The sequence below is a fragment of the Rattus norvegicus genome, chromosome 1, assembly GCF_021556685.1.
Source record: "Rattus norvegicus strain SHRSP/BbbUtx chromosome 1, alternate assembly SHRSP_T2T, whole genome shotgun sequence".
In the NCBI taxonomy this organism is placed as follows: domain Eukaryota; kingdom Metazoa; phylum Chordata; class Mammalia; order Rodentia; family Muridae; genus Rattus; species Rattus norvegicus.
In genome coordinates this window covers 229,809,548-229,834,200 of record NC_141534.1, presented here as the reverse complement: position 1 = coordinate 229,834,200, position 24,653 = coordinate 229,809,548, and positions in this window count along the sequence as shown.

Genomic DNA, 24,653 nt, shown 5'->3' with positions numbered 1-24,653 from the left:
GCAAACCACTCATACACTGAAACACTTATATGTCATCTAAGTTAGACAATATGCCACTGAGCTTGATAAATCTATACTTATTTTTTATATCTTATAAGGTCATAGATGGTACTGACACTGGTTTCCTAGCAACCCTGTCTACTAGCCTACTTTTGTAATGATCACTAAAGAATGGGTTTGATACTCTTAGCTACATATCAAAATGAAAAGAAACAGTATCATCTGTTAAGTATATATGAATGAAATAAAGATTTATACACAGAGATATCCTATTTTTTGTGACATACATGGAAAACTAAAAGGGAAAATTTTTGTTTTTGATAAATTTTAAAGAATTGAGAATAAATATATAGTACTCTCAGAATCATCATAAATTGAAATATCCAAAAACTTATTTTGATCTCATAACACGTTGCATAACAAGACATAGAAAATCTGTGTTTATAAAATGACTGTATAAGTAGCGACCAGGATAAATTAAATTTTGATGTAGAAATTATGCTTAGGTATAATTATATAAATCGTACTTTAAAAACAGATAATATTTTATAAATAAAACTTTAAGTTTTTCATTTATCGAATTTTGTTCTTCAAGTCTTTGTTAGTGCTCTCACAATTCTGTGTCCTTGATATAAATTTTAGGAAGTTCATACTCCTCTAAGTTTTCTCATTCTTTTCAAAAAACATGATTTTTTTTGTCTAGCATTCTTGTACCTTTTCCATTTCTTTAAGACTACCATTTTTTCTATTTTGTTGGGTTAGTTTATAGACTATTTTTCCAGGACAAACGATTATTTTATTCTCTTCTCTCATTTGGTAGGAGATTGTAATAATAACTTTCTACTGAAAAGTGATCTGTCTCCACTTGACCTTTATTTAGGAATGCTTCATCAAGAGTCATCAAACACAGGGAGTGTAAGAACAGATGTGTATTTGGTGCCTCATATTGTTGTGTATACTTAGGATGTCAGTCATTAATACATTCTTGTGCAACCAATCTTTCCCACCTTTGATTTATTCTTTTGAAAAAGCACAGAAATATATTTTCTCAAGACTCAGAATCATGGTTCTGAAAATATATAAAGCCACATTACTATCTTTTACTGAAAATATAATGCCTTTAAAATTTGTTCTATGATAAACAAATTTTCCTAGTTTTCTCAAAGCCTATTTTCCTAGTTTTCTAGTTTTCTCAAAGCCTATTTTCCTACCCATAAAACGCTATTTTCTTTCTCTCTTTTCAAAATGAAAAACACAAACCCATTGTTGTATCTAGGAAATATAAACACTGTAAAACTGTTTTCTTAAGATTGTTTACCACAGGGGTTGGGGATTTATCTCAGTGGTAGAGTGCTTGCCTAGCAAGCTCAAGGCCCTGGGTTCGCTCCCCAGCTCCTAATAAAAGAAAAAAGAAAAAAAAGATTGTTTACCACTGATCACTCTTATAATCTTCCTACCTTTTTTCCCAGGTAGATTTATGAGTCTTGAGGGAAGGGTGTAATAAAGGTACCCCAAATACTCCAAAGTCACTCTCTGTATATTGTCTAGTTTGGGTCACTACTTTAAATTCCATGTACAGCAAGAAGTCTTTCTGGGAAGAGCTGAACATTGCCCAATCTCTGAAAATGAGAATATTTCACTAGTAGTATTTTTTTTTGCTATGTTGCTTTATCAGATTAGCAGTAGTATATTTTAACCTAGGATCCATAACTTATCTATTCTCAGTTTTTTGGCCTTATTGATAGTGTTAGGTTGGGATGCCCGCCTGTATTGGCCCTTAAATGTAATGTAATAGTGGCTGTTTCTCCCCTCACCTTCATGCCACTGCTGCACCAGGATATCTTGTGAGCAGAATGTTATAGAAGAAAGAACTTGTATTTTTTTATATAATTTATTTATTTAATTTTACGTTCCAGATTTTATTCCTCTCCCCATCCACCCTCCGACTGTTCCACATCCCATACCTCTTCCCCCCAACCCCCATCTTGAAGTGGATGTCCCCATCCCACACACCTCAACACACCTCTCCACTCCCTGGGGCCTCCAGTCTCTTGAGAGTTAGGTGCATCTTCTCTGATTGAACCCAGACCCCGGAATCCTCTGCTGTATATGTGTTGGAGGCCTCATCTCAGCTGGTGTTTGCTGCCTGATTGGTGGTCCAGTGTCTGAGAAATCTTGGGGATCCAGGTTAGTTGAGACTGCTGGTCCTCCTACAGGGTTGCCCTGCTCCTCAGCTTCCTCCAGCTTTTCCCTAATTCAACCACAGCAGCTTCTGTTATTGGTTGGGTGCACATATCTGCACCTGACTCTTTCAGCTGCTTGTTGGGTTTTTGGAGTACAGTCACCACGATAGATCCTTTTTTGTGAGCATCCCACAGCCTCAGTAATGGTGTCAAGGCTTGGGGCCTCCCCTTGAGCTGGATCCCAATTTGGGCCTGTCGCTGGATGGACCTTCTCTTCCTCAGGCTTTTCTCCATCTCCATCCCTGCATTTCTTTCAGACAGGAAGAATTGCGGGTCAGACTTTTGACTGTGGGATAGCAACCCATCCCTTATTTGACGCCCTGTTTTTCTGCTGGAGGTAGGTTCAACAAATTCCTTCTCCCCACTGTAGGGCCTTTCATCTGGGTTCTCCCCCATGAGTCCTGAGAATCTCTCACCTCCCAGGTCTCTGGTATATTCTAGAGGATCCTCCCAACCTCCTTCCTCCTGTTTCCATTCTTTCTGCTGGTCATCAGGGCTTCAACCCCCCTCCCCCATACCAGATCATGTTCCCCTCTCATCCCACCCCTGTCCTCTTTCGCTCCCAGGTCCCTTCCTCTCTCCCCCCTTGTGGTATCTTAGAAGAAAGAACTTATATAGTAAAACATGCATATATGACTGTGAGGGTTAATCACTATGAAAACAAAATTTGAACAGTTCTCTAAATTACATCTATATTATGTTAACCCAAACAAACATTGCAGTACCAGTCCTGGCAATATACAAATACCATATATATATATATATATATATATATATATATATATATATATATATATAGTACACTTGTATACTGTGGCTGTATATCCCTAATGTACCACACACACACACACACACACACACACACACACACACACACACACACACACACACAGCTCTCAAAGATAGTTAAAAATACATTAAAACTTGAGATGTAATCTGAGCTTTAACATTCATTGCTCAGTGCTTCCAAACTGTGGCTGCAATGTGACCAGAAGCCCTAAATAATTGCAGTCATGTTTCCTCTGCTATGATGTACTATGACTTGGACTATAGAGTAGAATATGCCCTCCCATACTTAACTTGTTTTAACTGAGTATGCCATGGCAGCAACAAGAAAAATAACTAATTTAATGACCAAAATACCTTCATCAAGGATGCCAAGACTAGTCAATGTAAAAGTATGTCTTCAAAAGATGAGTATCCGACCACTAGTACTACTATTATTTTTAACTCATAATACATTAAAGATTTAAGTGTACAGCCACAAACTGTAAAAAGTTACAGAAAATGTTATGATAATGGTTTATTTGGTACAATACCAAGAAAAAGAGAGTGACTATATATTGTATTTAGTGTCTGAAAAAAATTAAATGCACAGAAATCGAAAACAGAATGATAGATGCAAAAGGTTTTGGGGCAAGGACAAGAAGTGGCACTGTTGAGCAAATATGGCATTTTAGATTTGTGGGTTTGAAAAAAATACTGGAGATCTGTTTCATAAATGTGTAATTGTATTTTGGCAATATAGAGCTATAGTATAAAATGAGTAAATTAATAAAATGCATCAGGTATACATTGATAAAATGAATTAAATGCAAAAGACTTCACATAGTAAGAAATGACTATATTGATAATTTTCAGACTATTCTTAAAGCTTTCCAGTTGGACATTAGACCCTCCATAGGACATTAACAAATGACTTTAGATCATTTGTGGCAACCCCTTATTTCTAGGTACAACTAATACTAAAAAATTCTATGTCTTTTTCATTACACAAGATAAATATGAAAATATAGGCTAGGTACTGTCTTGTGTACTTTTTATACTCTGTCTCTGAGAGACCGAAATCTCTTTCTTTCAAGCTTGTGATTTATACATCTCAGAAAACCAAGAGGTAAGAGTTGAATAGATGGTAAACACATCCCTGTCCATAAATTCACATGTATTGTTTACGCTAAAAAGTGATATTAGTGCATGCAATTTGATATTCGTGAACATTGCAATCTTGGGTCCATCAGTCTACTACTTGCCTAAAAGTATCCTGGTAACCTGAGCAGTGAAAAAAATAAAAATCTCTTAAATCATAAATAATTCAACATATTTACAGTCATTTATCATAATAAAATATCAAGAATATAAGGATTAAAAGTTTATCGTAACCACAGAGGATGATTTAAAAAGGTAGCAGCAACAATTAAGAATGCTGCTCATGAAAATACATAGTAAAGTATACAGTACAAAATAAATACTCAGGAAGTTAATTGTTTTTCTTGCCTGATTATAACCTCTAGGAACTCCCTGGAAACAGTGAGTTGGTAAATCCTGTGCTCTTGTTTCTCATTTACATCTAATTAAGTGTGATAGTATTGTTACCTGCAGAATGTGGCCAAAATGATAGTAATTTATACAAAATTGTGTAAAGAGTATCACTAGTCTTACATGAGATGAACAGCAATTCTATACAGTTATTGATATATTATATTGAACTAGACCTCTAAAATGACTACAATATTACAAATCATGAATAAGTTGAATACTGTCCAAATAAGTAATTTTTTTGTTAGGATAATGCCAGTTATCATTAAGAGTTACTTGTATATCATATCATTTCCCCCAGGAGATGAAGGTGGTGATTCTCAACTTCAGTAGAGTTCACATTACAAGTTTTTAACCAGTTCTTTCCTGGAAAAAAATAATGTCATGTATATCTTTCAATATGCAAAAACATACCAATATTATCTATTACATAATTGATCATATGAGACCCTCTTCTAGATTTGCAAGTGGCTGTAGACACTGCGATATAAATCTTTAGCAACAAATATATTCTCCCTAGGCGGGATCTACTTCTATGATTCATAAAATTGAGAAATAAAATTCTTTATCGTAAAGATAAGAACTAGAGTTATAGATGACATCTTGAGTGTAAAACACATCCATTGCAAAACTGATCTCACAGCCACAGTGGTTGCTTAGACTAGTCCTTTACAATACTGAGTCTGTCACCAGCCAACTATGAGTCCTGAAGGGACTCATAGGACCCAATTTTACCTCTTCTTGTTCAACTCTTGGCAACTGATGGATTATGAGTGCATAGATGGTGATTGGTTACAGGGATAGATATATTGGGCTCCAGTGGTTCCATATTGGATTCCATATATAAAGCAATACAGACAGCTTAAATTCAAAGTGACAGAAAAACAAACTGAAGACATTAGTATGGAGATAGGACTTGTAAAGGAGAGAAAGGGTGGCAGGGGGGAGAGAGAGAGAGAGAGAGAGAAGAGGAGAAAGCAAAGCAGTGGGAGAGAGTAATCATTAGATAACCTTATAATGCATTATATACACATATGGACATTTTGAAGAATAAATTTGATCAATAAAAAGTATTCAAAGAATATTGAACTAGTTCGACTCGGTGCATGAGTGAGCACTGTCATCTTCTTTATTATCCATCCATACTCTACTCTATTTGGCACTGTTAAAAAGTTCATGTTCACTCAGAGATCTCAGTGTGGAAGAATAAAATTTTAAACTTAGTCATTTAAATGGATGTTAAAATGTCAGGCAGATACAGTGATGTTTACTTGACACTGAAATTTGAAGATGAAATATTTAAGTAGAACAAGCAAAATAAAATAAAACTACTCTAAAAATAATGAAGTACGCTTCCTGGTTGCTGCCGCCACAGAGAGCTCGTGGGCAGCACCCCGCGAGCGAACTTGAGCCTCGGGACCACAGGTAAGACCAACTTTTCTGCTGCAAGTGACCTGCCTGGTGAACTAGGGACACACAGAGGCAGAATTCCTCTAGGACCGGGCACTTCCTGTGTTTACCGGGAGTCCCACACCCGCGGATCCCGGCCCGCAGCAGCTCTCTGCTCCCAGACACTGTGGAAGAGAGACCCCCACCGCCTGGTCAGGTGGGCACTCCTGAGGCTGCAGAGCAGGAGACCACCAACACTGCCCACCCCTGCCCATATCCCTGGCCCAAGAGGAAACTGTATACGGCCTCTGGGTTCCCACAGAGGAGGGCCCAGGAGCAGGAGGACCGCTGCTCCTGAGACACCACCATAATCTGAAGGAACAGACGAGATAAACAGTTCTCTGCACCCAAATCCCTTGGGAGGGAGAGCTAAACCTTCAGAGAGGCAGACACGCCTGGGAAACCAGAAGAGACTGCACTCTGCACACATCTCTGACGCCAGAGGAAAACAAATGCCATCTGGAACCCTGGTGCACAGAGGCTCCCGGAAACAGCGGTGCAGATATTCCTGGTTGCTGCCTCTGCGCAGGGCTCATAGGCAGCACCCCACAAGCAAACTTGAGCCTCGGGACCACAGGTAAGACCAACTTTTCTGCTGCAAGCGACCTGCCTGGTGAACTCAAGACACAGGCCCACAGGAACAGCTGAAGACCTGTAGAGAGGAAAAACTACACGCCCGAAAGCAGAACACTTTGTCCCCATAACTGGCTGAAAGAAACCAGGAAAACAGGTCTACAGCACTCCTGACACACAGGCTTATAGGACAGTCTAGCCACTGTCAGAAATAGCAGAACAAAGTAACACTAGAGATAATCTGATGGCAAGAGGCAAGCACAGGAACCCAAGCAACAGAAACCAAGACTACATGGCATCATCGGAGCCCAATTCTCCCACCAAAACAAACATGGAATATCCAAACACAACAGAAAAGCAAGATCTAGTTTGAAAATCATATTTGATCATGATGCTGGAGGACTTCAAGAAAGACGTGAAGAACTCCCTTAGAGAACAAGTAGAAGCCTACAGAGAGGAGACACAAAAATCCCTGAAAGAATTCCAGGAAAATACAATCAAACAGTTGAAGGAATTAAAAATGGAAATAGAAGCAATCAAGAAAGAACACATGGAAACAACCTTGGATATAGAAAACCAAAAGAGGAGACAAAGAGTTGTAGATACAAGCTTCACCAATAGAATACAAGAGATGGAAGAGAGAATCTCAGGAGCAGAAGATTCCATAGAAATCATTGACTCAACTGTCAAAGATAATGTAAAGTGGAAAAAGCTACTGGTCCAAAACATACAGGAAATCCAGGACTCAATGAGAAGATCAAACCTAAGGATGATAGGTATAGAAGAGAGTGAAGACTCCCAGCTCAAAGGACCAGTAAATATCTTCAACAAAATCATAGAAGAAAACTTCCCTAACCTAAAAAAAGAGATACCCATAGGCATACAAGAAGCCTACAGAACTCCAAATAGATTGGACCAGAAAAGAAACACCTCCCATCACATAATAGTCAAAACACCAAACGCACAAAATAAAGAAAGAATATTAAAAGCAGTAAGGGAAAAAGGTCAAGTAACATATAAAGGGAGACCTATCAGAATCACACCAGACTTCTCGCCAGAAACTATGAAGGCGAGAAGATCCGGGACTGATGTCATACAGACCCTACGAGAACACAAATGCTAGCCCAGGTTACTGTATCCTGCAAAACTCTCAATTAACATAGATGGAGAAACCAAGATATTCCATGACAAAACCAAATTTACACAATATCTTTCTACAAATCCAGCACTACAAAGGATAATAAATGGTAAAGCCCAACATAAGGAGGCAAGCTATACCCTAGAAGAAGCAAGAAACTAATCGTCTTGGCAACAAAACAAAGAGAAGAAAAGCACACAAACATAACCTCACGTCCAAATATGAATATAACAGGAAGCAATAATCACTATTCCTTAATATCTCTCAACATCAATGGCCTCAACTCCCCAATAAAAAGACATAGATTAACAAACTGGATACGCAACTAGGACCCTGCATTCTGCTGCCTACAGGAAACACACCTCAGAGACAAAGACAGACACTACCTCAGAGTGAAAGGTTGGAAAACAACTTTCCAAGCAAATGGTCAGAAGAAGCAAGATGGAGTAGCCATTCTAATAGCAAATAAAATCAATTTCCAACTAAAAGTCATCAAAAAAAATAAGGAAGGACACTTCATATTCATCAAAGGAAAAATCCACCAAGATGAACTCTCAATCCTAAATATCTATGCCCCAAATACAAGGGCACCTACATACGTAAAAGAAACCTTACTAAAGCTCAAAACACACATTGCACTTCACACAATAATAGTAGGAGATTTCAAAACCCCACTCTCATCAATGGACAGATCATGGAAACAGAAATTAAACAGAGACGTAGACAGACTAAGAGAAGTCATGAGCCAAATGGACTTAACAGATATTTATAGAACATTCTATCCTAAAGCAAAAGGATATACCTTCTTCTCAGCTCCTCATGGTACTTTCTCCAAAATTGACCATATAATTGGTCAAAAAACGGGCCTCAACAGGTACAGAAAGATAGAAATAATCCCATGCGTGCTATCAGACCACCACGGCCTAAAACTGGTCTTCAATAACAATAAGGGAAGAATGCCCACATATACGTGGAAATTGAACAATGCTCTACTCAATGATAACCTGGTCAAGGAAGAAATAAAGAAAGAAATTAAAGACTTTTTAGAATTTAATGAAAATGAAGGTACAACATACCCAAACTTATGGGACACAATGAAAGCTGTGCTAAGAGGAAAACTCATAGCGCTGAGTGCCTGCAGAAAGAAACAGGAAAGAGCATATGTCAGCAGCTTGACAGCACACCTAAAAGCTCTAGAACAAAAAGAAGCAAATACACCCAGGAGGAGTAGAAGGCAGGAAATAATCAAATTCAGAGCTGAAATCAACCAAGTAGAAACAAAAAGGACCATAGAAAGAATCAACAGAACCAAAAGTTGGTTCTTTGAGAAAATCAACAAGATAGATAAACCATTAGCCACACTAATGAGAGGACACAGAGAATGTGTCCAAATTAACAAAATCAGAAATGAAAAGGGAGACATAACTACAGATTCAGAGGAAATTCAAAAAATCATCAGATCTTACTATAAAAGCCTATATTCAACAAAACTTGAAAATCTGCAGGAAATGGACAATTTCCTAGACAGATACCAGGTACCGAAGTTAAAACAGGAACAGATAAACCAGTTAAACAACCCCATAACTCCTAAGGAAATAGAAGCAGTCATTAAAGGTCTCCCAACCAAAAAGAGCCGAGGTCCAGATGGGTTTAGTGCAGAATTCTATCAGACCTTCATAGAAGACCTCATACCAATATTATCCAAACTATTCCACAAAATTGAAACAGATGGAGCACTACCGAATTCCTTCTATGAAGCCACAATTACTCTTATACCTAAACCACACAAAGACACAACAAAGAAAGAGAACTTCAGACCAATTTCCCTTATGAATACCGCCACAAAAATACTCAATAAAATTCTGGCAAACCAAATCTAAGAGCACATCAAAACAATCATCCACCATGATCAAGTAGGCTTCATCCCAGGCATGCAGGGATGGTTTAATATATGGAAAACCATCAACGTGATCCATTATATAAACAAACTGAAAGAACAAAACCACATGATCATTTCATTAGATGCTGAGAAAGCATTTGACAAAATTCAACACCCGTTCATGATAAAAGTCCTGGAAAGAATAGGAATTCAAGGACCATACATAAACATAGTAAAAGCCATATAGAGCAAACCAGTTGCTAACATTAAACTAAATGGAGGGAAACTTGAAGCAATCCCACTAAAATCAGGGACTAGACAAGGCTGCCCACTCTCTCCCTACTTATTCAATATAGTTCTTGAAGTTCTTGCCAGAGCAATCAGACAACAAAAGGAGATCAAGGGGATACAGATCGGAAAAGAAGAAGTCAAAATATCACTATTTGCAGATGATATGATAGCATACTTAAGTGATCCCAAAAGTTCCACCAGAGAACTACTAAAGCTGATAAACACCTTCAACAAAGTGGCTGGGTACAAAATTAACTCAAATAAATCAGTAGCCTTCCTCTACACAAAAGAGAAACAAGACGAGAAAGAAATTAGGGAAACGACACCCTTCATAATAGACCCAAATAATATAAAATACCTTGGTGTGACTTTAACCAAGTAAGTAAAAGATTTGTACAATAAGAACTTCAAAACACTGAAGAAAGAAATTGAAGAAGACCTCAGAAGTTGGAAAGATCTCCCATGCTCATGGATTGGCAGGATTAATATAGTAAAAATGACCATTTTACCAAAAGTGATCTACAGATTCAATGCAATCTCCATCAAAATATCAATCCAATTCTTCAAAGAGTTAGACAGAACAATTTGCAAATTCATCTGGAATAACAAAAAATCCAGGATAGCTAAAACTATCCTCAACAATAAAAGGACTTCAGGGGGAATCACTATCCCTGAACTCCAGTAGTATTACAGAGCAATAGTGATAAAAACTGCATGGTATTGGTACAGAGACAGACAGATAGACCAATGGAACAGAATTGAAGACCCAGAAATGAACCCACACACCTATGGTCACTTGATTTTTGACAAAGGAGCCAAAACCATCCAATGGAAAAAAGATAGCATTTTCAGCAAATGGTGCTGGTTCAACTGGAGGTCAACATGTAGAAGAATGCAGATCGATCCATGCTTATCACCCTGTACAAAGCTTAAGTCCAAGTGAATCAAGGACCTCCACATCAAACCAGACACACTCAAACTAATAGAAGAAAAACTAGGGAGGCATCTGGAACACATGGTCACTGAAAAAATTTCCTGAACAAAACACCAATGGCTTATGCTCTAAGATCAAGAATCGACAAATGGGATCTCATAAAACTGCAAAGCTTCTGTAAGGCAAAGGACACTCTGGTTAGGACAAAACGACAACCAACAGATTGGGAAAAGATCTTTACCAATCCTACAACAGATAGAGGCCTTATATCCAAAATATACAAAGAACTCAAGAAGTTAGACCGCAGGGAGACAAATAACCCTATTAAAAAATGGGGCTCCGGATGTAGATCGCTCCTGAGAGACACAGCCAGAATACAGCAAATACAGAGGCGAATGCCAGCAGCAAAACACTGAACTGAGAATAGGTCCCCCGTTGAAGGAATCAGAGAAAGAACTGGAAGAGCTTGAAGGGGCTCGGGACCCCAAAAGTACAACAATGCCAAGCAACCAGAGCTTCCAGGGACTAAGCCACTACCTAAAGACTATACATGGACTGACCCTGGACTCTGACCCCATAGGTAGCAATGAATATCCTAGTAAGAGCACCAGTGGAAGGGGAAGCCCTGGGTCCTGCTAAGACTGAAACCCCAGTGAACTAGTCTATGGGAGGAGGGCGGCAATGGGGGGAGGGTTGGGAGGGGAACACCCATAAGGAAGGGGAGGGGGGAGGGGGATGTTTGCCCGGAAACCGGGAAAGGGGATAACACTCGAAATGTATATAAGAAATACTCAAGTTAATAAAAAAAATGGGGCTCAGAGCTAAACAAAGAATTCACAGCTGAGGAATGCCGAATGGCAGAGAAACACCTAAAGAAATGTTCAACATCTTTAGTCATAAGGGAAATGCAAATCAAAACAACCCTGAGATTTCACCTCACACCAGTGGGAATGGCTAAGATCAAAAACTCAGGTGAAAGCAGATGCTGGAGAGGATGTGGAGAAAGAGGAACACTCCTCCATTGTTGGTGGGGTTGCAGACTGGTACAACCATTCTGGAAATCAGTCTGGAGGTTCCTCAGAAAACTGGACATTGAACTGCCTGAGGATCCAGCTATACCTCTCTTGGGCGTATACCCAAAAGATGCCCCAACATATAAAAAAGACACATGCTCCACTAGGTTCATCGCAGCCTTATTTATAATAGCCAGAAGCTGGAAAGAACCCAGATGCCCTTCAAGAGAGGAATGGATACAGAAAATATGGTACATCTACACAATGGAATATTACTCAGCTATCAAAAACAATGACTTTATGAAATTCATAGGCAAATGATTGGAACTGGAAAATATCATCCTGAGTGAGCTAACCCAATCACAGAAAGACACACATGGTATGTCCTCATTGATAAGTGGCTATTAGCCCAAATGCTTGAATTCACCTAGATGCACAGAACACATGAAACTCAAGACGGATGATCAAATTGTGAATGCTTCACTCCGTCTTTAAAAGGGGAACAAGAGTACCCTTGGCAGGGAATCGAGAGGCAAAGATTAAAACAGAGACTGAAGGAACACCTTCAGAGCCTGGCCCACATGTGGCCCATACATATACAGCCACCCAATTAGACAAGATGGATGAAGCAAAGAAGTGCAGGCCGACAGGAGCCGGATGTAGATCTCTCCTGAGAGACACAGCCAGAACACAGCAAATACAGAGGCGAATGCCAGCAGCAAACCACTGAACTGAGAATAGGACCCCCGTTGAAGGAATCAGAGAAAGAACTGGAAGAGCTTGAAGGGGCTCGAGACCCTATATGTACAACAATACCAAGCAGCCAGAGCTTCCAGGGACTAAGCCACTACCTAAAGACTATACATGGACTGACCCTGGACTCTGACCCCATAGGTAGCAATGAATATCCTAGTAAGAGCACCAGTGGAAGGGGAAGCCCTGGGTCCTGCTAAGACTGAAACCCCAGTGAACTAGTCTATGGGAGGAGGGCGGCAATGGGGGGAGGGTTGGGAGGGGAACACCCATAAGGAAGGGGAGGGGGGAGGGGGATGTTTGCCCGGAAACCGGGAAAGGGGATAACACTCGAAATGTATATAAGAAATACTCAAGTTAATAAAAAAAATGGGGCTCAGAGCTAAACAAAGAATTCACAGCTGAGGAATGCCGAATGGCAGAGAAACACCTAAAGAAATGTTCAACATCTTTAGTCATAAGGGAAATGCAAATCAAAACAACCCTGAGATTTCACCTCACACCAGTGGGAATGGCTAAGATCAAAAACTCAGGTGAAAGCAGATGCTGGAGAGGATGTGGAGAAAGAGGAACACTCCTCCATTGTTGGTGGGGTTGCAGACTGGTACAACCATTCTGGAAATCAGTCTGGAGGTTCCTCAGAAAACTGGACATTGAACTGCCTGAGGATCCAGCTATACCTCTCTTGGGCGTATACCCAAAAGATGCCCCAACATATAAAAAAGACACATGCTCCACTAGGTTCATCGCAGCCTTATTTATAATAGCCAGAAGCTGGAAAGAACCCAGATGCCCTTCAAGAGAGGAATGGATACAGAAAATATGGTACATCTACACAATGGAATATTACTCAGCTATCAAAAACAATGACTTTATGAAATTCATAGGCAAATGATTGGAACTGGAAAATATCATCCTGAGTGAGCTAACCCAATCACAGAAAGACACACATGGTATGTCCTCATTGATAAGTGGCTATTAGCCCAAATGCTTGAATTCACCTAGATGCACAGAACACATGAAACTCAAGACGGATGATCAAATTGTGAATGCTTCACTCCGTCTTTAAAAGGGGAACAAGAGTACCCTTGGCAGGGAATCGAGAGGCAAAGATTAAAACAGAGACTGAAGGAACACCTTCAGAGCCTGGCCCACATGTGGCCCATACATATACAGCCACCCAATTAGACAAGATGGATGAAGCAAAGAAGTGCAGGCCGACAGGAGCCGGATGTAGATCTCTCCTGAGAGACACAGCCAGAACACAGCAAATACAGAGGCGAATGCCAGCAGCAAACCACTGAACTGAGAATAGGACCCCCGTTGAAGGAATCAGAGAAAGAACTGGAAGAGCTTGAAGGGGCTCGAGACCCTATATGTACAACAATACCAAGCAGCCAGAGCTTCCAGGGACTAAGCCACTACCTAAAGACTATACATGGACTGACCTTGGACTCTGACCTCATAGGTAGCAATGAATATCCTAGTAAGAGCACCAGTGGAAGGGGAAGCCATGGGTCCTGCTAAGACTGAACCCCCAGTGAACTAGACTGTTTGGGGGGAGGGCAGCCATGGGGGGAGGGTGGGGAGGGGAACCCCCATATGGAAGGGGAGGGGGGAGGGGAATGTTTGCCCGGAAACCGGGAAAGGGAATAACATTTGAAATGTATATAAGAAATACTCAAGTTAATAAAAAAAATAATGAAGTACTATTTTATAGTGTGGAGAGAAAAGTCACAGAATGTTTTCATGTACATTCTGCATCAAAGGTTTGATCTGTAGTAGGCTGAGAATATAAATATCTACATAAACAACAGGAGCAGCATATAATTTAAAATTTATAAAAAAACTATATTTAGTTTTTTAGCTAGTACCTAACTTATAAGCCAAGACAGATAATCTCCAATAAACAAATCAGGTCAGGTCACTTTACTGAGTAGAACAGAAAACATTCTAAGGTGGTCATCTCTACTAAAGCATATGCAACCATTAAAGACATGCAGAGTTGATTCAGATCTGATATAACTGATAAATTTAGAAGAGATTTTTTGTTTAATTTTGATATTTTTATTTACTTAGAATTGTTAAAAAGCAATCTTTAAAATAAAGTAGAAGATAATTTTAAAGACATATAGAAAATAACTTACTATATTATATATTTAATAGATTTAATATATTTAAGTGTATTTTAATATATTTAATATATGTTCATTTATATCCATCATATCTCTTCAAATATCATATTAAAATAAACTATAGAGAAAAATCTTAACAACTTCTTAAATATATTAAATAAATATAATGATATTCCTGTACTCCAGCCTTTACTAACATTAGACAGAGTAATTGTTTATTTTTGTTGTAGAAAACATATGGTTGTTGTAGAAAATGTATGCTTTTTCGGATCATGAGGTTTCCAAGGCAAGTGACTTTTGCTGCTCAGCCAGCAGGCTGGGTGCAGGACATATAGTATTGTAATAAAAAGAAATAATTCATGCTACCTACAGCATATCATGGAAATAATTGCACATAAGCAAGGTCTTGAATGAGGCAATATTTGGAAAATAGAAAATGGTTTAAATTATATTTATAGAATTTTAGCTTAGTCAATAATTTTGTGCTAGATAAATGTACAATATGTTTAGTACCAATAATTTCCAGAATTCTGCAATATTTGCCATATAAAGATCACACACACACACACACACACACACACACACACACACACACACACACAGACACACGCCATTTTAAGGAAGGAACAACATGTTCCCCAAGCTTTTTTATAGTCCTCCTTCTTGTCACCTATCTCACCTCCCACATTTTCTTTCAGTGTGATCTGCCTTCTTTCCACCCCATTTAACACCTACTCTTTCTTCTTTATATCCTTCATAGCTCATGTTTTCTACCAAACTTCTCTCTAGAGCTCACCTCCCCATCATGATCGCTTTTCCCATTCTTGGCTTCTACAATTATTCCACATTATATTCCAACCAGTTGGAGGTATGATTGACAGATAAAAGGTAACATTTCATTTTTTCTGGGTCTTGTTTACCTTACGCAGTATATTATTTTCTAGCATCACCCATTTACCCCCAACTTTCATTTTTATATCTATGAAATATTCCATTGTGGATATTATCATATTTTCATTTTCTCTTCATTAACTGAAGGACATTTGGGTTGTTTCCACTTTTTAAAATTATTATGACTAGAGTGGCAGTGAGCATGGCAGAGCAAATATCTGTGAAGTGGATATAGAAGCCTTTGAACACACACCAAGCAAATAGTACCTCAATGCTTATGGGAAATCTATTTTTACCAGGAGATTTGTAGTTTCATGAATATAAGTGACCTTCCAATTCAAGAACCTAAGCTACTGCTTTACAAAAATAAAGAAAATAGCAATATTAGTCTCAAAGACACTAAATGCACAAATAAAAATAATAATATAAACAATGATGACAGTGACATTCAAAACAAAATCTATTTACTTTGTTAAAATTTGTCTTCTTAAAGCTATAATTCATGTGACCTACCACAGCAACCTGCCCAAAAAATATACTACTATCGTAATGGTACTAATGAAAAGGAAGTAACCAACCTTTGTTTTTGTTCTTGTTTGTTTATTGCTTTGTTTTGATTTGATTTAAGATCCACTCCATGCAATGAAAGCCTTACTTGAGAATGATAAAGTGGCCAACTATCCGAGACTATACAGGTCATGGGTTCCAGGGGAAAAAAATACTAGTATTATTTTGCTAAAATATCATAGCAATAAAATGACTCTTGGTTACATATTGCTAAACACATAGATTATACCATCATTCAGCCTTCATCAGAGGAGCTTTGGATCATAATTAACACAGAGACCCACAACATGACAATGGGAAGAATGGGAGAAAGTTTACAGCATTTAGCCCTACACAAGATGTCTTCATCAAAACTATCCATTCAGGGCCCAAGTAAGGATGTCTCAATCCCACTTGGGAGGGAGAAAAAAAAACAATCATGAAATTCCCAACAGTGAAGAGAGGGGACCTGTAGAGTCCACCTACAGGACTCTCATTGAAAGACAGGGAATCAAGTGGAAAGTTGGGGTTGCCATCTCACAGTCAAAAACTCTGACCCATAATTGTTCCTGTCTGAAAGAACTGCAGGGAAAAAAATGGAGAAGAGCCTGAGGGAAAGGAGGTCCAGTGACCACAGCAACAGGAGTATGTCTGAGGCCCCCACACATATACAGCAGAGGACTGCTGGGTCTGGACTCAGTCAGAGAGGATGCACATATGCCTAGAGAAACTTGGGGCTCCAGGGAGTGGGGAGGTCGGGTAGGATGGGGGTGGGGGTGAGGACATTTCTAGGAGACTGGTGATGAGGGAGGTGGTGGGCAGAGGGAAACAGAGGGGAGATGTGGGATGTAGAACAGTTAGAGGGTGGACAGCAAGTGGGACAAAGTCTGGACTGTATAAAAAGATTATAGTATAAAATAAATAAACAAACACACAAAAAAGCAAATTCAAAGCAGTATCAACCAGACATAACAGAAATGATATATATGAACTCAGAGATTGTGACAGCACACTGCACCTACAGTTTCAAACTAAACAAAAAAATCCTAATACAAAGAAGTAAAAACAGAAGTCCTACCACTGACAAAGAAGCTATTTGCAATTCATATTAATGGGAAAAGGAAAATCTTTCACTCCAATGGAGAGCTATAGGAAGTATTAGCCAAATTCTCCCAGAACAGGCCTCATGCTCAAGGATAGTTGGATAACACAGAGTGAGCCCCATGGGTTGTTTGTTGTCTTCTTCTTCTTCTTCTTCTTCTTCTTCTTCTTCTTCTTCTTCTTCTTCTTCTTCTTCTTCTTCTTCTTCTTCTTCTTCTTCTTCTTCTTCTTCTTCTTCTTTCTTCTTCTCCTTCTCCTTCTCCTCCTCCTCCTCCTCCTTCTCCTTCTACTCCTCCTCCTCCTCCCCCTCCCACTCCCCCTCCCCCTCCTACTCCTCCTCCTTCCTATGTGTGTGCATTTATTGTTTCATTTTGTTTGAGTATTTTTTTGTCTTATTGGAGTTTTTTATGCTTTTGTTTTTGTCAGAAACAGAACATGACACTGTGTGGGAGAGAACCTTAGAGGAGTTGAAGGAGGAGAATATATGAACAAAATATATAACAAGAACATTTTTAAATAAAAATATAAACTAAGAAAGAATGTTACCAGTGAAAAGACTATCTGATGATTAATTATTGTCAATGTATTGGGACTTAAAATCACCATGGGAAAAATATGTACATAATTCCCTGATAGCAAGTTATTTTATTTGACTACTCCATGGGTAGATTCTTGGAATAAGTTTAAAGAACAAAAGGAGGTAAGAACATTCATTTTTTGACAGGAATTTATCATGCTTTAAGTGTGGACACAATGTTACCAGCTGTCTCTAACTCTTACAACTATTTTTTCTTCACTGTGACAGCCTGTATCCACTGGGACTATTAACCAAAGAAGACCTTTTATCTTTAAGTTGCTTTTCTGGGGTATTTTGTTACAAGACATGTAGCTAATATGGAAGTTTTTTGGTTTTTTTTTTTACAAGTTATTTTATTTATTTGCATGTCAAATGTCCCTCTTCCCAGTTTCATATTATAAGTATCTACATCTGTCTTAGTCAGTTCAGCTGCTGTAAGAGCCTCTCATATGACAGCTATGCCAGGCTCCAGCCTGCAAGCATATTTTGGCATTAGCAATAGCATTGGGGTTTGGTATCTCCTCCTAGAATGAATTCCAAGGTGGGGTGGTCTCTGGGTGGTCTTTCCTTTAGTCTCTCCTCCATTTTTTCCCTCTGCAGTTCCTTTAAACAGGAACAATTCTGGGTTAAAAATTTTGAGATGGGTGGGTGGCCCTATCCCTCAACTGGGGGCCATGTCTCTCTATTAGAGATGGTCTCTACAGATTTTCTCTCCCCATTGCTGGGCATTTTGACTAATGTCATTTCCATTGGGTTCTGGGAGCCTCCCACATTCCCGGTGTCTGGGACTTTCTAGGGCTTCCCTCTGTTCCATACTCCTACATATACTCCTATGTATATTTGCATATTTCTATTCATTCTCCTTGCTCTCAGGGTTTCTCTCCTGTCTCCACCCATACCTGATCCTGTTCCCCCTTTCTTATTCCCTCTTCAATATCCCACACTGGTCCATTCCTCCTTCCCTCTGGCTCTCTTGATTATTTTGTTCCCCATTCTAATGGGATCGAAGCCTCCACACTTGGGCCTTAGAGATAATATTCAAGTTCATAGAAAGGAAGACATCCATCATAATATACATATTAACAAAAATCTTAAATTTAATGTTTTTTTGTAATAGAATATAGCCCTGGCACCATTATCAAGATTAAGATCCAAGTGACTAGACAGGTTATAGGCCCTAGGTAGAATCTTCTGCTATTAGCCTGCTAAAGAATCATAGTGTTAAAGCAACTCATAATGACTTACCGTTAAACTATATTTCACTAGTGAAGTTATTTTTTTGCTGCAAATTATATTTAATATAGAGACCTAAAGTAAAGAGAATAATAGTATAAATTGCTTGCCCTAAATGAAACACTTTTATCACAGCTCCTACTTTCAAGACATGGATCATTTCAGAAGATTGCAAGAGCCAGAGACAGTGGATGACTGACTGAAAGACAACAGTTTCTGAACAAAATAGGGAAGCTGTACGTATGAGCTCATAGTAGTAGTGACACCATGCATGAAGCCTGGGTGTGCTCAAGCCAGACAAAATCAAGTCATGGAAGAATAAATGGTCAGTAACTCACACTCCTCTCTCTCTCTCTCTCTCTCTCTCTCTCTATATATATATATATATATATATATATATATATATATATATATATATATGTCACAAAGTTGAGTATGTACACTATAGGGAGTTGTTCTGAGGGAGTTGTGGAAGGGTTAAATATAACCTAAACATAATGTATGGAATTCCCAACAAATTTATAAAATAATAAAAATACCTATTGCCTGAAGCTAGAATATAGTAAATATTTAGTGAATAAGTCAGCAAATATATGGAAAAAATATCCTTTATCAAACCCAGACTTCACACAAATATTTAACCAATATGTTTGTGCATTTTTCACAAGAAATTTGTTTCTGGGTAGACAGTGATATGTATTACACTTTTCTAAAATATATTAGTTCAAGAAAGTTTTTTACTGGAAATTTGGTCTCAGCTTCTCTAACTATTTCTTTATGGTGGACAGTGATGTTTCACATTTATATTAAATTTGACTCATTCAATATAAAAAATGAATCTAAGCAGATTTGAAAACATTTAACCCGTGAATATTTTGCCTAAAATGCAAATTTCTGATTTCGACTGAGCAATGTGATGCTTAGCACAGTGCCTACAATCATTCTTGACAGCCATCATCAATTCATCTCTGTCATGCTTCCCTCATTTATGTCACCTGCTTGTCCCCTGCAATTGACTTTCTGACCCTTTCAGTAGGTCATTTTGGCAATTTCAATTTCACCTTTTGTGAGTTGCATTTCAAGAACACAGAAATAAGTTGGAATAGTAGGTATCAATACAGCAATGCCATGCGACGGTTCAATGGAGAAACTGAGTCCCAGTAAAAGTGTATCCCCTTTGAACACAAGGGCTTATAAGAAGGCACTTACCATTAAGTACACATCAACATTATGTTAAGTCCTATACAGTTCTTCCACTGGGCAGACCATGGAATATTTATATTGGCAGTATTCGAGTCGTCAGGATGCTGGGTGGAAAAGCCCTGCTAAGAGCTTGATGCATTTCTCATGCAGTGGATGACTCTTGAATCATACTCATCTTATGTGCACCATTTGAATGATACGTTCATTTTGCATCACATGTGTGTGAGGATCTCGAAACATATTTCAATTACAGATTTGCTGTACTTTGTAAATTCAGTTAATTTAGTGGTAAGAGAGCTGTTATGTAGACCTCGTCAATAATTACACAGAAGGGTCTGTTAGACTAACAGATGCTGTAACAGTATAAACAAAATGTTTTGTTTAGAGTTCTGTTTAACTTTACATATTTAATTTTAATAATATTTTAGTTGAGTTATCATCATTTATAGCACTGCAAAATTAGTTTAAAACACACACAGCATGAAATTTTTATAATTATGAATGTATAGTGTGTTAGGGCACAGCTGCCCATGAATTGATTAACTATAGGACAGAAAATGCTCCACAATCAGGGTAGGATCTAAATTTCCAGAAAGCAAGAAAGGCAATTAGATGTTGAATGACAAACTTAATGAAGATGCATCTCTTTTGATAAAAACAAATTTTTTAGGATCCTCGCTATTAGGGCAACACATTTAAATGGTATTGCTTTTCAGATTGCATAGGCTATTTTTTTTCAAGATCATAACGAGCATTCTTACCTTGAAGGCTATTTAAAGCCTTCAAGGCACTTTCACCTGGGTTATGGCCTTCTATAAGAATTACTGAAAAGGTCACTCTCTCAACCTACTTCTATTTCAAATTTACTGTTTATGCTCCTGTTTAGAACTGCAGGTAAAACCTGCATATCTTTGGACACTAACTGGAAATAATGGACCATTTAGGGAAAATTTCCTGAAATAAAGGTTTATAAATATGTTCTGTGAGCTAGATTTGTCCCTAAATATTTTATCTTGTACTCACATAGTTTTTCAAAGTGAATTTAACCAAATTGTCAATAATATAATAATTACTGGTTTCTCAAAATATCAGAATTTATTTGAAACTAGGTTAACGTGTTGTGTGCATCTCTGCGTACCTGCTTGTGGATGGGTACACTACACAGAGCATGTGGATGTTCAAAGGATAACATTCGGGAGCTGATTCTCACTTCCACCATATGGGTCCCTGGGATCAGTCACCATTGCTAGTCTTGATGGCAAGCTTTTTAACCCCTAACTTATTCCATCAGCCCAATGTATTGGATTTATATCTTCTCTTTTTTAACTAATCATTCTATTCATTTACATCTCAAATGATATCCCATTTCCTGGATACTACCCCTCCATGATATTTCACTTCCTGGTAACCCCTCCACCAGCCTCCCCCATACCTTATCTGCCCTTTCCCCTCTCCTTTGCCTGTATGAGAGTGCTCCCCCACTCACCTATGCTCTCCAGCCCCACTGTTCCAGCATCTGCCTATGCTGGGGCATCAAGCCGACCCAGGACCAAGGGTCTCTCCTCTCACTGCTGTCAGGTAAGACCATCCTCTGCCACATATGTATCTGGAGTCATGGATTTTTTCAAGTATACTTCTTGGTTGGTGATCTAGACTCTGGGAGAATTGGGTGGTCAGGCCAGCCTACGTTGTTCTTCCAGTGGGGTTGCTATCCCCCTCTGTTCTTCTAGTCCTTCTACCAACTCCCTCACCAGATTCCCTGATCTCCATCTAATGGTTGGCTCTAAGCCATCTGCATTGATCAGTGACTGGATGGACTTCCTCAGGAACCGCCACCCTGGTTACTGTCAGCAAGCACCTCTTAACCACAGCAACAATGTTGGATTTGGTGTCTGCAGACATGATGGATCCCCAGGTGGGACAGTCCCTGGTTGGCCCTTCCTTCAGTCTCTGTTCCATTTTTTGTCCCTGTTCTTCCTTTAGACAGGAACATTTATGAGTTAAAAACTTTGAGAGAGGTGTGTCTCCCCATCACTTGACTGGGGGGCCATTGCTACCTGTTGGAGGAGGTCTCTACAGGATCTAGCTCCCCATTCTCTGTGCATTTCAGATAAAGTTATCCTGCTTGGGTCCTGGGAACCTCACATTTCCCTGGTGTCTTGGACCCTCCGGTGGCTACGCCCAGTTCTTCATCCCTCTTGCTAGATAATTTTGTTCAATTTCCTGACCCTCTCTCACATCTCTTCTAGATCTTAATGCTACCTCTTATTTCCTCCCCCTTCTTTCTCCCTCCTCTGTCCCCCTTTCCTTCCACCTCTACAATTGTCCTGTTCCCCCCTCAATATAGTATCCACACCCTGGTCTTTCTTCTATGTTCCATATGTTCTGTGGGTTGTATTAACTTCTGAGGAATCACATCCCTGACCTCAAACTCTACTATAGAGCAATAATAATAAAAACGGCATAATATTGATACAGAAACATGCAAGTAGATCAATGGAATAGAATCAAAGACTCAGAAATGAACCCACACACCTATGGTCACTTTATCTTTGACAAAGAAGCTAAAACGATCCAGTGATAAAAGACAGCATTTTCAACAAATAGTGCTGGTTCAACTGGAGGTCAACATGTAGAAGAATGCAAATTGATCCATTCTTATCTCCTTACACAAAGCTCAAGTCCAAGTGGATCAACGACCTCCACATAAAACCAGAAATGCTGAATCTAATAGAAAGTGGGGAAGAGCCTTGAATACTTGGGCACAGGGGAAAACTTCCTGAACAGAACACCAATGGCTTATGCTTTAAGAGCAACAATTGATAAATGGGACCTCATAAAATTGAAAGGCTTCTGTAAAGTAAAGGACACTGTCAATAAGACAAAATGGCAACCCACAGATTGGAAAAAGATATTTACCAACCCTATATCCGATAGAGGGCTAATATCGAAAATATGCAAAGAACTCTAGAAGGTAGACACCAGAGAACCAAATAATCCTATTAAAAAATGGAGTACAGAGCTAAATAGAGAATTCCCAACTAAGGAATCTCAAATGGCTGAAGAACACTTAAGAAATGTTCAACATCCTTAGTCATCAGAGAAATGCAAATCAAAATGACCCTGAGATTCTACCTCACACCAGTCAGAATGACTCAAATCAAAAACTGAGGTGATAGCAGATGTTGGGGAGGATGTGGAGAAAGAGGAACACTCCTCCATTGCTTGTGGGACAGCAAACTAGTAAAACCACTTTGGAAATCGGTCCAGTGGCTCCTGAGGAAATTGGAAATATTTCTACCTGAGGACCCAGCTGTACCACACCTGGGTATAGACCCTAAAAGATGCTCAAACATATAACAAAGACACATGCTCCACTATGTTCATAGCAGCTTTATTTATAATACCCAGAAGCTGGAAACAACCCAAATGTCCCTGAACAGAAGAATGGATACAGGAAAGGTGGTACACCTACACAGTGGAGTAGTACTCAGCAATTCAAAAACAATGACTTCATGAAATTTTCAGGCAAATGGATGGAACTAGAAAATATCTTTCTCAGTGAGGTAACCCAGATACAAAAGAACACAAATGGTATGTACTCACTGATACGTAGATTTATATCTTCTTTCACAAAAAAATGTGAAGACTAGAATGAAAACTGTCTTAGTTAGTTCTTTTATTGTAACGAAATGCCATGACCACGGCAACTATCATAACAGAAAACATTTAATTGGAGCTTCATTATCAGCATGGTGGGAAGCATGATAGTGTGTAGGCAGATATAGTGCTAGAGAGGTAGCTGAGAGTTCTACATCCAGATTTTCAGACACCATGAAAAGGGTGACACTGGGCTTGGCTTGAGTAATTGAAACCTCAAAGCCCACCCCAAGTGACACATTTCTTCCATCAAATCCATACTTTACATATATTACAACAAAGTCACACCTCTTAATAGTGCCAGTCCCTATGGACCCAAGGAGGTCATTTTCATTCAAACTACAACATGGACCAAATACCTTTATTTAATTACCTTAAGCTATTTGAGTGACATCTCATTACTACTCCACTGTCAGCCTTAACATATTGAGCATCATGACCTCCATTACTCATGTCGTCTGTCTGTCCTGGCATCTTGCTGTTGGTTTTTCAAGTAGGTTTGGTACACATGATAATTGAATTAGTGTTTTCCTCTCAGTGGCAGATTATCTCAGAGGGGTTAAAAAGTCACATGTTGCCTCAAACTCATGATCCTCCTGTCTCTGCCTCTTTCAGCAAATCCTATTGACAAGCACCACCACAACCCACAAAATGTATCTTTCCACATCGCCCCACTCCCACCATGTTTCTGCCCTGCCACAGACTAACACTCAACACA